This window comes from Myotis davidii, unplaced genomic scaffold (genome assembly GCF_000327345.1).
Source record: "Myotis davidii unplaced genomic scaffold, ASM32734v1 scaffold238, whole genome shotgun sequence".
Classification (NCBI taxonomy): domain Eukaryota; kingdom Metazoa; phylum Chordata; class Mammalia; order Chiroptera; family Vespertilionidae; genus Myotis; species Myotis davidii.
In genome coordinates this window covers 11,488,901-11,505,028 of record NW_006293779.1, presented here as the reverse complement: position 1 = coordinate 11,505,028, position 16,128 = coordinate 11,488,901, and the positions used below count along the sequence as shown (strand labels likewise).

The window sequence follows — 16,128 nt, the reverse complement described above, 5'->3', positions numbered from 1 at the left end:
GAGCAGAGAAACAGGATGAATAGGCTGGGCGAGCCGGCTGCGCAGTGCGCACTGCGGCGCGGGAACGCGGGTCGGGCGCCGCCACCCTCGCTAGCGTTCTGCCCCTTTGCGCGGTCTCCCCGAGGCGTCTGGCCCCCGGGAGCGCGTTCTTGGCTCTGGGCCGGCCAGGTTGGCATTTTGCAAGAGGCCAGGACGTCACCGCCCGAGGCCCTACCTAGCTGGCTTTCCGTGGCCACAGACTCATGAAGCAGAGTTTGTTTTTTTCTGGTCTCTTAAGTAGCCTCAAGTTCTTCCAAACCTGACACCCCAGCTTGCAGCTAGGAGCATCTCTCTCCTGGAAAGAGATATGTCAGCCTAGAGCTGCGATTTTCGACTGTTGTGTCCCAGCCAGTGTACTTCCAGAATTTTTAAAACATGCAATACCTATTTATTTAGTCAGGGGCACTGACCTCTCTTCCCTCAGATTGTCAAATTAAAAAAAAAAAATGACAACAGGCCACACAGTAGCTGTCCAGTGTGAATGAATCAAAATTATATCTTGTCTTTTTTTTTTTGCTCATATCGGCAACAAGATATATTTTCGTTTGTGCCACAGAGTTTTAGTAATTAGTTTATATATGCCACGAGGTGGAAAAAGTTGAACATCGCTGGACTAGAGCCCATTTACCATGGGAGATGCTCTTGGTGTCCTCAGAACCAAAGGTTAACTCAGCCACCTTCCTGCCAGTGGTGAGGTGTGTGAAGGCTCTTGGCAAATTGTAAAGCTCTCTCCCTAAGGAGGACATTGATCTTCATTTGCCCCCAGAACTTTCCTACCTTTAAAATAAAATTCCCACCTGAATGTAACTTCAGGAGGGGTTTTGTTCACTGCATTACTTCCAAAGCATAGAACAGTGCCTAATAGTCAGTAGGAAGGTGGCCAGTGATCATTGTTGAATGAATGAAAGTACAAGCATACACACTTGAGGAAACTGATTAGGTTGGAAACATCAGTGAATTCTCCTTGCTTTTCTTGGTAGGGAAGCAACCAAACATTTACTGGGCAGTGCTCTTTGCCAAGTCTTCTAGGCTTTGGCAGGCCAGTGGGGAGCAGAGGAGGCTGGCAAACATACATTGTTCAAGGACAGAAAGGGGGGGGGTGTATATGATCCCTTAGTTCAAGCCCTCAACCCTGAATTCCAAGGGTGAGTCATCTCCACCTTGTCCCCCCCTCCCCGCCCCCCCGCCACGTCCCACTAAAAGCATATTCAAAAGCACATTCAATAAGCATTTATGAAGTGCATACAGAAGGCACTTATAAACATTTGTTGATGGTTAGCATGATTTGCTCAAGGTCACACAGGGCAGCTCCGTTGAACACACATTTCTCCATCGCCTTTCTGGGCCTGGACCGCCTGGGCACTGGGATACCACAGGGCCTGGCTCCCAGTTCTCCAGGTTGAAGTGGCCATGCAAAGTCACCCCCGTGAGGGTTCCTTTGGGGAGCCCAGGTGATGGGCTCCCAGGTGGCTGGGAATGCTTCCTTCTGAGAAAGGGATTCCTGCAGTTTGCTTCTTCATCTGCAGCCTGACGGAGGCTGGGGGCTGAGAGCGGTGGGAAAAGCAGGATCCACGGGGCACATCTCCGGCCTCAGCCTTCACCGCCGGACTCGGCAACGGTGGGGCGAGGGGAACCCAGGTCCCCCTCCCTCACCCCTCTCCAGGTGCCGCTGCTCGGGGGCCTGGCACCTTTTTCCTACCTACTTTCCTTTGGAGTTTCTGCTAAAATCTGGAGAATGGAATGCACCCGCGGCAACTCCGAGCCCCTCCAACTGAGCATGCGCCAATGCCAGGCAGCTTTTGGTCAGCGACCGACTCCCGAGCATTCCGAGCCGGGGCTGCGGAGCCGGAGGGGCGGGGGGAGGAGAGCCGGGAGGGGTGCCCGCGCGCCTGCGCAGCCAGCTCCAGCGACCCCAGGTTTTCTATGGGATTCCCAATCTGCAGCAGCGATTTACCCGAGCGTGTAGCTGCGGCCGCCGGGCTTGGAAGGCGCGATTCGACAGGGATTTAAGCAGCCTAGAGCTCCGGAGGGGGAAAAGAGCGCGGCTTCACCACAGAGACGGCTCAACCTTCTGCTCGAATTAAATATCTCTATAGAAAGACCTGCCGAGTTTTGCCGTTTTCGTTCAGTCACCGTGCGCAGCGCTCTAACTGTAAGTGGAAAACGCAGTCTTCGTTGCATTTCTGCATGGGCAGCGCAGCCAGTTGTCTGGGAGGTGCTTTGCTGTTGTCACACACGTTGCTTTGCACATAGATGCGTCTGCATGCGTGGGGACAGTTGCTTTGGTTGATGCTGGCTGTCTGGATGCACTGTTAGTCCAAGGGGGGCTATTTGGAATAATGGGGGGGGGGTTATACGCGGCGTGTTTTGGAGGGTTGTCGTAGGCTAGATTTAAGACAGGTGAAACAGAGGTGCTTTTTTAGTTTAAGTCTATAAATAGTAGGATTTCCTTACAGAGATTTAAGTAACTAACTGACTGATGGTGAAGTTTCCCGGTTGCTGATAAAACTATTGAGCGGTTGCAGTCCAGTAGCAACCTGTCATTCGTGGGGCTGGTGCACCATTTTCCTCGCCGAGGAAGAGCAGGGGAGGTGTTGGCTAAGTCAAACTGAGTGGACGAGATGGTGTGGAAATCAGGGTTGGTTTCCCAGCGGGATGTGAGTGTTTAGAACCACACAGCGAGACGCAACATAAGCACATTTCTCTCAGTATTTAGACATGAGTGGCTAATTTTTTCCCTTTTGGTTTTTCGTCACGATGGTGAATGGTCAAAAAAAGGAAAGATATTCCGTCGCACAGTCAGCCCCCTATTTTGAACAGAGTCTGAGACAGAATGAATGGGGGAGTCAGACCCAAACTAGTTACCTGCCTTGGCATCCGGTATTCGCCTTGGGGGGTGCGGGCATGGGAAGTGGGAACCCAGACGCGTTGCGTTTGGCAGTGTTTCTTTAAAGGAGGAAAGGTCGTTTTGGGTTTTTTGTTCAAATGGATTGTTCCTTCCCAGACACGGGAGAAGTCTTTGCAAGGTCAACCGCGCTGTGGACTTCAGAGGTGCTGGTGAATGGGGGGAGGGGGCGGCGGGAGGAATCGGCGATGCTCCGTCCAAGTGCTCAGCGCTGCACTGCGCGGATCCGCGCCCTGGGAGATGCCAGAGTGGGAATCCATTTTTCAGAGTTGCCCTCCTGTCCATATTTTGGAGACTACAGTGAAATGGAAATGCAGTGGGTGTAGAAAACAAGTGTATACTGTCTCTGTGTCACGTCCAACTTCAAGACAAGAGGAGCAAGGGAGTTGTATTTCTACATATTCATTTTTTAAATAAATTTGAGATTGAGACAAATTAAAAGAGAAACTCTTACGAAAACACATTTTATCTCCACTGCCATCAAAAGTGCCTGCGTGTGTGAGTGATGGTGGTGGTGGTGGTGGTGGTGGTGTGTGTGTGTGTGTGTGTGTGGAGGGTGGGGGGGTGGCTTCCACATCACTAAACAGTGCACCCTCATGAAGCTCGGGTGTTTGATAACCCCAGAAAATGCTGCACTGAAGCCGGCGGGCAGAATGGTATGAGGCAGGCAGACAAGAGCAGAGCATGGCCAGTGTGCTGGATTTCCATGGAAAAAGCAGGTTCAGTTTCTGGGAAGAAATGAAATAATTTTTTTCCAAAATGGGGCAGATCATTATAGAACTCTTTAACCATTTGTCAGTCCAACTATTTAGAACCTACTCAAAGGAATTTATAATTTATTTAAGTGTATGAAATTTGAAATAGAAAATTCGAGAATAACCTCTCCTTGGGAACCCAAAGTATAAATTATACTGCCTTCTCTGTGCCTCTCTTCCTTACTTCAGGGTGGAAGGAGCAATCGTGTGTCACAATTAAGCCACACTCCTTGTCATCACTGAGAGCTGAACCAGCTCCAGGAGTGGTGCAGGTGTGCACTGCATTGATAAGTGACTGGTGGAGGAAGAGGGAGAATTTGGTATTAAAGTTCAGAGACGTTTCGTCTCAGATACTCTGGATCACAGGCTGACAGTTACAGAGGATCACATCTGGCCCAGACCTTCAAAAGCATCTAGCCCAAATACCTTGTTTGTACAGATGAGGAATTGAGGTGCAGAGCCATGAGCTAGGGAAAATTCAATTAACTTCTGGCCTATGGAATAAACAATTAAAAAGTAATGTTGAATGGGAATGATCCCTTCCCTCTGCACTTTTCACATGCTCGGTGACATTGCTGACATCGTCAAATAAGTACTTATGTGCTCCCCAAACATCTTTCGAAAAGGTCCCAAGGGTTTCTTTTCACACCATGGCACTTCTCTGCCTCTTCTTACTTGTAAGGCCTCTTTTCTATTGCCCCTCACCTCTACTAGATGCATCTCTTTACATGTTTAGTCTGGCCTCCTGGCCTCCTCTGCACCACAGTCAATTTTTTGGGCATCTTTGGAGGTTTTAGAGAAAACTGGCAAACCAGTTAGATCTTCAGCTCCTGTTTGAGGACAGCCCAGTCCCATCTCCATCCCTGTTCTGCCCTGTTTCCAGAATTCTTCAGAGCATCCTGCCTTCAGAGACACTGCAGGCGCATGCTCCTTCTTCTGCCTTCTTGCCTCTTCCTGAACTGCTGCAGCATCAAGCACTGAGACTCTGAGGAGTGAGGAAGCTGCAGTGCAAACACTCCGCGCCCTGCCAGGTCTCCCCTGCCTCCTAGAAGGCAGAACCCAAATCCAAGATGCCTGCCTCTGGCTTCCTGGCAATGCTCCAGATGCATCCACCTTCGGAAAAGATGGAGGGTGGGGCAACAGCAGGACTGAGAGAAGAATGCCTGACTGCTTCCAGCTGACCAGGCCCATAGAGGCCAGCAGTGCGGCTTCTAAAACCTCTCAAGGGCTTGAGCAGCTCTCCCTGCACAGCTTTCTTCTCTGTCCTGCTGGACAAGGACTGCGGCGCCGGCAATAATACCTGCCTATATGAGCCTTCTTCTCTTTCCCCCTTTTCTTCTCCTTCTCTCTCACTTGCTTTCTCTGTTTCTCCCTTTCTTCCAAAAAAATTTTTCCTGAGTGTCTATATAATAAAGTTCTAGTCAGTTTTAAAATAATCCAGGTCTTCCTGTTCCTTCTCCCCAAATGCAATCTCTCAGGCACTCAGAAAGATAACCAAAACTAACCAAAATGTCCCTTTGAGGGAAATGCCAGGAATTCTGACCTAGAAAAGGTGAGGCCTTTGGGGAGGCTGGTAGAAGACTGAGTCTGAGTCTCTCATTGGAGAGAGTAGCCAATCCTTTTGGAAGTTGTGGAGGAAGTAAGGTGATGCCTTTCTCAACACATTCACCAATTACCAAGCTAATTCCACCCTCCCATCTTGGCAACCCTTTACCAAATCGGAAGGAGCTCTCTCTTGGATAGTCTGTTCCTAACAAAGGCTGTTGGGTCAGATGACAGCTGGTCTTGCTATCCCATTCTGAAAACAGGCAGGCCAGGATTTTTCTCAACACCAGGTAGCCTCTGCAGACAGCAGAGACTTGGGGTTGCGAAGGGCCCTGCTTGGTCTCGCGACGCTATGAATCCCATTCTGTTACAGGGTAACTTGATTAGAAATGCCGTCCTGGCAAGCTATAGGTTTTCTGTTTGGGTTGCATGTAGTTATGGATTCCAAACATTGCCGAGGAGCTCCATGGTGAGTTTCACATCCATATCAAATGCCCAGTTTCCTAATTCACAAAAGCAATATATTTTAATGTCATTCTAAAGGACTTTTTTATGTTGAGTGATTTCTATGCTCCTAAGATTCGTCATTATTTAGGAAGATAAGAAAGTTCTTTTAGAAGGAATCACATTGTTAATCTAATGTTGAAATTGACAATGTCCATTTCAGTTATATTTATTTATTTATTTATATACCTTATTGATTTTTTTCAGAGAGGAAGGGAGAAGGATAGAGAGTTAGAAACATCGATGAGAGAGAAACATTGATCAGCTGCCTCCTGCACACCCCTTACTGTGGATGTGCCCGCAACCAAGGTACATGCCTTTGACCAGAATTGAACCTGGGACCCTTAAGTCCACTGGCCGACGCTTTATCCACTGAGTCAAACCAGTTAGGGCCATTTCAGTTATACTTAGTAGACATAAACATTAAATTTCATAAAATATCAAATGACACAGAGATAAACTAATAAATGATTGATATTTCTACTATTCCAGTGGTTAATTCACATAAATAATATAGTATATGAACTAGAAGGGAACCATATAAATTACCTAATCCATCCTTCCAATACATAAAAATACAGTATATTAAGGAACATTTTTATCTTAAAGACATAGCTACAATATGAAAGAACTGTCCACAAGGGCAGATATTTTAATGACCTTTTTCATATCTCTATGATGGTTTTTATAGTAGATACTCTATAATATTTGTCAATGAAATATTTGTTATAACAAGAATCAGTTGAATGTACCTTGTTAATTATATCAAGAAATTAAATCTTCTACTAAAAGCCTGTGAACAATTAACATTGCTATAAATATCTTTATGTTACTTAACAGAAAAGAAAAGCAAGACTAAAGAAGATTTTATAATTTACTTCCAGTAGATATAAAGCATCTTTAAGAGTGCTTTTTAATCTACTCATATGAGTATCCTCCCTTTCATCTCTTACTAAGTAAAATCATAATCATTTTTACCTATATTCGAGAATTGTTATTAATAATTTAAAGTGATGTAAACCTAGCCCGTGGTAGCTATGTGTACCACTCATTTAGATGATGGGTCTTTTGAGCTGTGGAATTATTTTAACATGTTCACATTGTGAAAGGACCATAACACTGCATTTCTCATTTACAGTTGGTTTCTAAAGATAACTTGTGCTCTCTTAAGTGAATCAAAATAGTTTGAGTTGCTCATAGCTTGAATCATTGAGAACTTCACAAATGAGGATCTTGGGGGTGCTTTAGAAACTACTTAATGAATGAAACAGAAATGGAATAGCAAATTACTGAAGAACCCTCAAAGAGGTTTGACACTTTAATAATAAGGTGCCTGTGAATACATTAAAGAGATGTTCTATACTCTGATTAGTTAACTTAAAGCATGCAAGTCAGATAATTTATAATTCTTATGCCTTCTCTGAATATCTCAACTGCCTTACTTCACTGTATTTCTAACAAAGATGACCTACTGTATAACCACCAATTGTTTATTTTTTTTAGAAGACAATGCACTGTATTTCTAACCATTTGTTGGATAATTTGTAGGTGAACAATCTATTTCCTTTTGTTCTAAATTACAATTAAGACTTGGAATACTCTCATTCACCAAGTGGCCTTCAAGCTCAATATAGCTAAGAATAATTGGTGAACTTTTTATAGAAAGTAGGTCTCTTTTAATTAACAAAGATTTCATTTTTATGAAGTGTTACTCATTAAAGGGAAAGTGTACACAAATTCATTAAATTTGCCTACAGTTATTATAGATCTATTAAGTGAATCCTAATTTTTTTTCATTCTTACTCATATAGCAACTTTCTGAAAATGGAAATCTGTCACTTTAAATGTACTTTTTTATCCTTTATTTGGATCTTGTTTGTTATCTCTTAAGCTCTGAAAGACTATGAACTTTTGAAGAGCTGAATGTAAATAGATTTTTTTTGCAAATCATTAACATGTTAAATGTGCTTTGGAGCCTGGATGAATTTTCTCTAATTCACACAAGTAGGCCCTAATATTTCTGCTCTTTCAAATTTCAGGATGTTTAGGGCAATTGAAGGTTTCTTAAAATAGTAGACTTTGGTGGTACAGGAATCTGTGGTGTCTTATATTTTGCATTGGTTTTATTAATTTTTGATTAGTGAGTTTATTTCTGAAATGCAATCTTGAATTATTAGTGAAATGCCCTATTGGAGGCCCATTAAGCATTATCAATAAAGTTGACATGCTTATTAATATAATACTTTATTTTTAATGTACCAAAGACTGCACAAGTCTGACTCAATTTGCAACTTCTGCTTGATGGAATTGTTTGGCATTTGATGCTATGAGTTAATGGAAGACTATCAGTTTTGTTTATGCTGACTCTCTATCCACTGAGCCAAACCGGTTAGGGCTCAAGTGTTTTTTAAATGTATACATAAGGTACTTTCTTGCTCATGAAATATTTTTTAAAAAATCAGTTTAAATTTTGTAAGTTTAACTACTTATAAAGGTATTTTTCCTCAGAATGAGATGAAAACTATTTAATTTTTCCTCATTTATCATTTGTAAATGAGAAAATTCCTCAGCCCTCAGCAATGTTTTAACTGGCTCAAAGAAATTAGAGGAAATGTAAACAAGAATTTTCAAGATAGATATCTACATATATAAAAAGCTAAGTGACCGTCCAACTGTCCAACATCCAGTACATATGACATGCACTGACTACCAGAGAGTAGTTGCTCAATGCAGGAGTTGCCGAGCTGCGGTGGCTTGGCAGTGGCAGTTCTCGGGCGATAGATCCCGGAACCAGAGAGGAGGGAGCCCGATTCCTCGTGGGGGCTGCGTGATTCCACCTTCGGCCTTGGGTTATGTTGTTGCTGGGGTACTGTCTGCCCCGTATCTGGTTTACTGCCAAGTTGTGGTGATGCACCCTGGAATCAGAGAGGCTAATTTCCTTTCAATGTGCACGAATCCATGCACCGGGCCACTAGTACTTAGATAAAAATCGCCAGTTTCACTGTTTATTAGTTCTATGACCTTGAATAATTGTTTAACCTCTCAGCCTCAGTTTCCATTTAAAATAGTACTTCAGAGAATTCTTGAAAAGTAAAAAGAAGACTATATATATATATAAAATATAACATAATACCTCATTACTAAAAATGCACAATAAATGATAGTTATTATCATCCCTTTCATGAGAAATCAATGGTTCATAAACCACTTTAGTCTCTGAACAGTAGTAATCCCATTCATGGTGGAACCTCTGAATAAGAAATTAAGCTATTAAAAGCATTGAACAGTTAATAGTGCTTAACCTACAAAATAAATAACTATTGAATAAATGTGCCAAGGACTGTGTAGTCACTGTAGAATCAACATTAAGATACCACTGGAGCCTTCAAGGAATTTATGCCTAATGAGAAAGACAGATAAATGAATTTCAATAAGTCAATTGAAGTAAAAAGGTGGTATAGATGCATACAGGAGAGAATCTATAGAAGAAATACCTGAACTATATAGTGGAAAGTACAGAAAACTGGGAGTCATTAGATGTGTTTTAGACATCACACCTGTGCTGTAGTCATCATAAGTGTGAAGTCCTAGAAAAGTTACTTTTCTGAGTTTAGTTTCCTTGTATGAAAACAAATATGAAATTACCTACCTTCTCTAGTTAGCAGTTATGAAGTTGAGATGACGTTGAATATATTCTGTAGATTATATAGTGCCATTAATGGTAACAAATTTTTAAATATATATATATCTTTATTGATTTCAGAGAGAAAGGGAGAGGGAGAGAAAGATAGAAACATCAATGATGAGAGAGAATCATTGATCGGCTGCCTCCTGCACATCCCACACCAGGGATCGAGCCAGCGACTCAGGCATGTGCCCTAACCAGGAATTGAACCGATACCTCCTGGTTCACAGGTTGATGCTCAACCACTGAGGCATGCATCCGGGGCGGTAACAAATTTATTATTATCACAACTTTAGAATTTTAGTTTATCTTTTATTAAAAAAAATTTAGGACTCAAAGTACTGATCTTGTGCAAATTATTGCATCAAGGTTATATCTGCTTCTTCATCACTTAGTTCAAAATTGAACTGAGAAAGGAGAGATTGAATTGGATCTAAGTGGAAATATATGTTTAAATTAGACTGAACTTTTTAATACCTAGGAAAAACACTTTTCTGATACCTGAAATGGACCCAATTTATTATCCTGGGATGGGACAGGGAAACACAGTAGAGAATATTTGAAGCAATAAAGAATAAAGCTATATAGCCAACCTATCAATAAACTGGTTATAAAAAGAGCTGTACAAAATGGCATAAGATTTGTTCATAAAACAAGAGGTCTAGGCAAAGGGGAAACTGGAAAAGGATGCCATTCTTCCACAGAGGTGCTCTGTAGATGACCAGCTCCACAGGAATTTTATATCATTCACCTTTGGTTGTTGGCCAATATCAGATTCATCTGAAGTTATCTCTGGCTAAGTCATGAGAGCAAGGAAATGAAAACAGAGATCATTTATTTTTGTAATAAATTAACTAGCAATGTAGTAAAGAACTTAGAATGTATAGGGCACTATGGTGTATATTTACACACAGTATCTCATTGAGTCTACATTACAGCTCTGCAAGGTAAGGATGCTTCATTTTGTGGCTAAGTAGCTGTGTCTCAGAAAGTAACTTATTCACGGTCACACTTTTACTAACTGAAAAGGTGTTATTTAAACCCAAGACTTGCCCAGCTGGCATGGCTCAGTGGTTCAATGTCAACCTATGAATCAGGAGGTCATGGTTTGATTCCCAGTCAGGGCACATGCCTGTGTTGTGGGCTCAATCCCCAGTGTGGGGTGTGCAGGAGGCAGCCAATCAATGATTCTCTCATCATTGATGTTTTCTAGCCCTTTCACCTTCTCCTTTCCTCTCTAAAATCATAAAGATATATTTAAAAAGTAAACAAAAAAATAAACCCAAGACTCTTTTTACTATGGAAAGCATACACATTCGAAGGGAATAATGTGCCAGTAATGAACTCCCACGTACCCATCACCCAGCTATAACTATTATTAAGGTCACTTTTCTTCCCCCTCCAGTAGGTTAGTTTGAACAAATTAAGACATTATATTATTTCATCTACAAATATTTAAGTATATATCTACAAAGACTCTTTAAAACATGTCCACAATACTGTTACACACCAAAAAACAAACAAAAAAAATTAATTTCATCAACTATTTGATCAGTGTTCAAATCTCATGTGAATTGTTGAAGTTTATTTAAGTCAGCTTCCAAATAAGGTCTTGCATATCCCAGTTAGCTAATAGAGAGCAGCCTGTTTTATTCAAGAAATTTATACAATACCTGTTTCTCTCTAGAAGTATGGTATGGATAAAAGAGACATGGCTTTAGAGATGAGTGTAGTCACTCTGAGAAAGTTATTTAACTTTTGTAAAATGGAAATTATATCCCTGAGATTAATTGCAAGGACCAATAACATAATGTCTATGGAAGTGCTTAGCACAGTCTCTGGCATGTATTAGGTCTTCAATGAATGTTAATGTCCCTTCCTTAAAAAATTTAAATGGAAAAAAAGGGACTAACAGGCCAAGAAGCTTGAGGAAACTTCTTGGAGTACTTTGGCTACTGATCCCTTGCAATCTCTCCCATTTTGTTTCTGGATGGAAATTTGACCACAATTGTGCCAAAGTGGCTAATGACTAATGGCTCTGAATCCTTCCCACTGCATGTTTATACCTCTGGATAGTTTCCCCACATGAAAAGGGGGTGTATTTATGTCTTTAAGATGATCTAAAATTCAGAAAAATGACATTATTGTAAAATATTTTTAATTTCATGTCAACTCAAAATGATACAAAAATTAAAGTATGATATGTTATCAGAGGTTAATATAATGTTGCAGAGGTCATAATTTAAAAAATCAACAAATAGAGGCAATTAATCTGATTCAGATTTGAGTTTGTTTTTTGTTCATATTAACTCGGCAGGTCATTTAATTCCTCATATCTCAGTTTCTCAGGGTCTAAAATAGAAGTTCTGAATAAAACAATCTAAATAATCTAAAGACTAGACATCAACAAAATGGGAAAATTTAAATAAAACTGGACTATAAATCAGAACCAAATTTGAATTCTGACTCCACCACTTAATGGCTGTGTGGCCTTAGGCAAATAATTTAATCTTTCTGAGCCTTAGTTTCTTCATTTAAGTGTGAATTTAACCTGTCTCACAAAATTGTTGCAAATCCTAGAGATAATATATATTAAAGGCCCAGTAGAACCCTCGCATTGAACTGCCACTCAGTTTTTAATAATGAAGTTGTATTTGTTATTCTCAGAGCTTTTAAGTTGAGAAATTAAATGAATTCATTATCAAGAAGTTTACAGCTGAATATAGCTGATGTGCTAGCTCCTAAATTGGGTACATTTAAAACCATGTGTGAAGGTAAATGGGTACTCTTTCTAGAACATGAATGTTTGAATTCAGAACATTGTATTTATAAAGATTCCTAGCACAATGACAGTGGCATAATGTTTTTGTACTGCTTGTGCCTGCTTATTTAAAAAACTAGAGGCCCGATGCACGAAATTTGTGCAAGGGGCTTGGCCCTCACAGCCCAGGCTGCCTTGCCCGGCCTTTGCAGCTCTGGCTGGCCCTCACAGTCCCGGCCAGCCCTTGCAGTCCCAGTCAGCCCTCACAGCCCTGGCCAGGCCGCACAGCCCCTCACAGCCTCTGCTGGCCCTCCCAGCCCCAGCTTCATCCGGAAGGTCATCCGGAAGGTTGTTTGGCTGTTTGGTCTAATTAGCATATTATCTCTTTATTATATAGGATGTAAAGAGACCAGCTTCTTCCATATTACATGGGAACCACTTAATAAAATGCCAACCAGAGGTTGCTGGTAAGAAGTATTTCGATTATAATAGGTCTATAAGGTTATACATCTGTGAATGAAAACCCACAGGGAGATATAATAGAAGGAAGGCTAAACATTTATCCAGTACTCCAGCTGGTTTCTCTGAATTGTAGCTATTGGCTTCTATGGTAGATAACCAAGAATCACATCATTTCTCTAAATTTAGAGCCAGCCTGGACACTGATTGTTTACATGGTGATTGAGTTTGTCTCATTATAACAGTGATAATATTCCAGTTTTGTGGTTGTCTGGGAGTAGATATAAGGGCAGAATATTTCTTTTTTCATTAAGTGAAGAAGACAGATTACTTTGTGTGTGCTTTTTTCAGAAGATTTTGTGTCTACTTTTGCAAACTCATTTGACAAAACTCTAAGAACTAGAACTAAAGAGGGCTGCTGTTGGCATTCCATGCAATTCATTGAACAATACTCAGTCCTTCAAGTCCCTACTCACACAGCAGCTCTAAAAAGAGCTTGATTGTGCCCGGCTGGTGTGGCTAAGTGGTTGAGTGCTGACCTATGAACCAGGAGGTCACAGTTTGATTCCTGGCCAGGAATTGCAGGCTCAATCCCCAGTGGGGGGTGTGCAAGAGGCAGATTCTCTCTCATGATTGATGTTTCTCTCTCACCATTTATTCTCTCTCATCATTGACAATTTTCTCTCCCTCTCCCTTCCTTTCTGAAGTCAGTAAAAGTATATTTTTTTAAAAATTAGCTTGATTGAAAGCTGGGAATTTGCTCTTCTTAAGTGCTTAGTGATACCTTCTTCTAAGTAAAAGAATAATACTGCAGAAAATTTGGAAAGCAAACATAAAAAGAATAAAATCACCTATAATCTGTTACTTATAGGTTATATTTTCCTCCTTTGTAAGTATTGTTTCTAGTTGAGACTACTCATCTCTTTAAATTTTATATACTACTTTTTTCCCCCTTAGCATGACCCTTGCAATTAAAACATATCACAAATATTATCTTAAGACGTTATACTCCATTATATGTACAGACAAGGTTTACCTAACTATTCTCTTTTTATTATATGTTTTAACTTTTTAAATACCAGTGAGGGAAATATCTTTGTACACATTACTCACTACTGTTTTAAGGGTAGCCTGAACAATATCCTTGACATAGATTTCTGGACATCTTTCGTAGAATGAATAATCCCCTTGAACCTGGGCTGGCTGCTTAGTGACAGAGGGTGAGATTCTAGAAAATCATAGGCCAGAGGAGTCATAACATTTAATATTGGGTGGGAAATTTGTCTAAACTATTTAGTAATTTTTAGGGCCAACTTTTTGAGCCAAAGACTGCATTCCTTCTGGAAGCTCTGAAAAGTCTCTTCTGACCAAAACCTATCTGCAACTGCCTGATATCCCACCACTTCTGTCACTTTGTTTTGGAACAGGAAATAGGAAAGAGAGCCAAATCTAGGCTGAGCTCCCAGAACACTGTTTCGTACAGTTTTAATGGCATGCTTTGCTTTTACTATCATTATTACTACTACTACTACCGCTGTCACCATCATCCTCTTCATATCATTGCTAGTAGCATATTCCTCATCGGTCTGTGAATTCCTAGAAAGCAAACACAGGGTATGATTAATCTTTGGATCTCTCATTGGTCTAAATGAAGTGGGCCAGGTGTTAAATTACTGTTAAAATGATGGTATTTTGACCGAGCGGAATGCCTGCCTAGTATCTTTGTCTTTCAAAACCTGTCATCAAGCACACCAGCCAATAAAAATATATCCAGGATCCTATGTGGCTCAATGTCCATGAATTTGACATTGCTGGTCTAAAAAAAGGAAACTCCTGGATTCTGAATTTTGCATTCATTTTAAGTTAGTTTAAAAATATTTCTGTGCCACAGGCAAGCAGTGTTCATGTGCCAGAGAAAACCCAGCATTTATGAAAGAATATTTTTACATCAGTAATTATAAGAACCATGTTTACTAAATTGCACAATCTAATAAAAAGTAGAAAATTCTATAACAATGTCAAGCCATCACTTGCTAAATAAATGATACTATTAAAAGTGACTGGCTGGCAGATGTGCTGCTATAAGGAAAATCATGCCTGGGGTCACATAGACCTGCATTCCAACCCTAACACTGCCACTCTCTAGCTGCAAGGCTGCAGTTTCTTTGCCTAAAAATGAAAACTGTTAGGTTTACCTTTCATAGTCCTTATAAAGATTAAATAAGATTATGAATCAGGAATACCTACGACAGGGCTGGAGATAGAGAGCGTATACAATAACAGATAGTTATCATTATTATTGTTTGCAGTGATATGTGACTAAGGCCCCTAGGTCCTTTCAGGAGTTATTCAAATACTAGAGGCCTGGTGCACAACATTTGTACACTGGAGGGAGGCCCCTCAGCCAGGCCTGCACCCTCTCGCAGTCTGGACCCCTCAGGGGATGTCAGCCTGCTGTGGAGGCAGGAGAGGCTTTCGCTGCGCTCGCCAGCCATGACCCCGGCTTCTGGCTGAGCAGTGCTCCCCCTGTGGGAGCGCACTGACCACCAGGGGGCAGCTCCTGCATTGAGCATCTGCCCCCTGGTGGTCAGTGCGCATCATAGCAACTGGTTGTTCCACTGTTCGGTTGATTTGCATATTATCCTTTTATTATATAAGATAAACAAAGCTCTTAGACTGAACATCTATCTAATTGACCAGTGTATTCCCAGAGCCAACCCCAGTGGACAGCATATCATAGATGCTCAATAAATATGCATTGAATAGACCAAAGAACACCAAAAGGTCCCAAATGTTTGTCTAAGATTTGGAATAGGGAAGTGAGAATTTCTGGCCACATGAGGAAGAGATTTCAGGGGCAATAGGGTTTCCTCATGTGAGTAATTTCCACTTTTGACAGATTTTTACACCTTATGATGTTCAGGTGTTCCAAACTTCCAAATAATAGTATTTCTACTTTTGGTGATGAAATTGATACAAGGGTTGAGTAATTAGCCTAAAGTAATGATGTTTGTAAGTAATAGCTCCAATTTCCAAAACTGATCTGTGCTCTTTCTACTTACTTTACCTTCTTTTTACTATTTATTATGTTACTTTCACATGAGGTATTGCCTCTCTGTCTTATCAAATCATTCTTTTAACAAATACCTATTAAACATCTATCATTTGTCTAGTACTAGATATATAGAGTGACCTAAATCAGCCATAATCTCTGCCCTCATAGAGATCAGAGTCTAGTTAGAAGAACAGATATCAAACAAATAATCATACTATAGCATCTACACTAATAAAAGAGAAACATGGTAATTGGTGTACGACCGCTACCCTTCCCATTGGCTAATCAGCGAGATATGCAAATTAACTGTCAGCCAAGATGGTGGCCAGCAGCCAGGCAGCTTGAAACTACCGTATTTGCCGGCGTATAAGACGACTGGGCGTATAAGACGACCCCCTAACATTTCCACTCAAAATACAG

At 41.0% G+C, this 16,128-nt stretch overlaps 1 protein-coding gene across 1 annotated transcript in view; it reads left to right on the top strand.

The window, feature by feature from the left end:
* The first annotated feature begins 1,885 nt into the window (after positions 1 to 1,885).
* The window catches only part of VSNL1 (visinin like 1), a 64,348-nt gene continuing 50,105 nt past the window's right edge, over positions 1,886 to 16,128 (top strand). Inside the window, exon 1 of the mRNA XM_006767559.2 lies at positions 1,886 to 2,191. The gene's annotated coding sequence lies outside the window, so the exon portion shown is untranslated. The remainder of the gene's footprint in view (positions 2,192 to 16,128) is intronic.